Consider the following 1,649-nt stretch of genomic DNA (forward strand, 5'->3'; position numbering starts at 1 on the left):
CCAGAGACTCTGAGAGCAGCCAGCCCAGCAGAGAGGAGACAGGCATAGAAAAAAAACAACACAAAAAACTCAAAAATAAAAGCAGAGGATTTTTGGAGTTCTGGTGAACACAGAAAGGGGAAGGGCGGAGATCAGGCCTTGAGGCGCATATGCAAATCCCGAAGCAAGGCTGATCTCTCTGCCCTGTGCACCTTTCCTTAATGGCCCTGGTTGCTTTGTCTATTAGCATTTCAATAACCCATTAGATCTCTGAGGAGGGCCGTTTATTTTTTTTTTTTAAATCCTTTTTGCTTTTTCTAAAACAATTACTCTAAGAAGCTCAATACAGAAAGCTTCAAAGAATTGAAATTTTGGCATGTCAAGTCAAGAGCAGAACTAAGAGAGCGCTGAGACAAAAGGCAATAATCCAGTGGCTGAGAAAATTCACTAAACAACACAACTTCCCAAGAAAAGGGGGGTGTCCACTCACAGCCACCATCCTGGTGGACAGGAAACACTCCTGCCCATCGCCAGCCCCATAGCCCAGAGCTGCCCCAGACAACCCAGTGTGACGGAAGTGCTTCAAATAACAGGCACACACCACAAAACTGGGCGTGGACATTAGCCTTCCCTGCAACCTCAGCTGAATGTCCCAGAGCTGGGAAGGGGGAGCAGTGTGAATTAACAGAGCCACATTCAGCCATCATTTGAGCAGACTGGGAGCCTCCCAACACAGCCCAGCAGCCCAGAACTGCCCTGGGGGGACGGCACTCACCTGTGACATAGCACAGTCATCCCTCAACAGAGGACCCGGGGTGCACAGCCTGGAAGAGGAGCCCACTTGCAAGTCTCAGGAGCCATACGCCAATACCAAAGACTTGTGGGTCAGTGGCAGAGACAAACTGTGGCAGGACTGAACTGAAGGATTAGACTATTGCAGTAGCTTTAAAACTCTAGGATCATCAGGGAGATTTGATTGTTAGGGCCACACCCCCTCCCTGACTGCCCAGAAACACGCCCCACATACAGGGCAGGCAACACCAACTACACACGCAAGCTTGGTACACCAATTGGGCCCCACAAGACTCACTCCCCCACTCACCAAAAAGGCTAAGCAGGGGAGATCTGGCTTGTGGAGAACAGGTGGCTCGTGGACGCCACCTGCTGGTTAGTTAGAGAAAGTGTACTCCACGAAGCTGTAGATCTGATAAATTAGAGATAAGGACTTCAGTAGGTCTACAAACCCTAAAAGAACCCTATCAAGTTCAGCAAATGCCACGAGGCCAAAAACAACAGAAAATTTTAAAGCATATGAAAAAACCAGACGATATGGATAACCCAAGCCCAAGCACCCAAATCAAAAGACCAGAAGAGACACACCTAGAGCAGCTACTCAAAGAACTAAAGATGAACAATGAGACCATAGTACGGGATATGAAGGAAATCAAGAAGAACCTAGAAGAGCATAAAGAAGACATTGCAAGACTAAATAAAGAAATGGATGATCTTATGGAAATTAAAGAAACTGTTGACCAAATTAAAAAGATTCTGGACACTCATAGTACAAGACTAGAGGAAGTTGAACAACAAATCAGTGACCTGGAAGATGACAGAATGGAAAATGAAAGCATAAAAGAAAGAATGGGGAAAAAAATTGAAAAACTCGAAAT

This window comes from Choloepus didactylus, chromosome 4 (genome assembly GCF_015220235.1).
Source record: "Choloepus didactylus isolate mChoDid1 chromosome 4, mChoDid1.pri, whole genome shotgun sequence".
Lineage (NCBI taxonomy): Eukaryota > Metazoa > Chordata > Mammalia > Pilosa > Megalonychidae > Choloepus > Choloepus didactylus.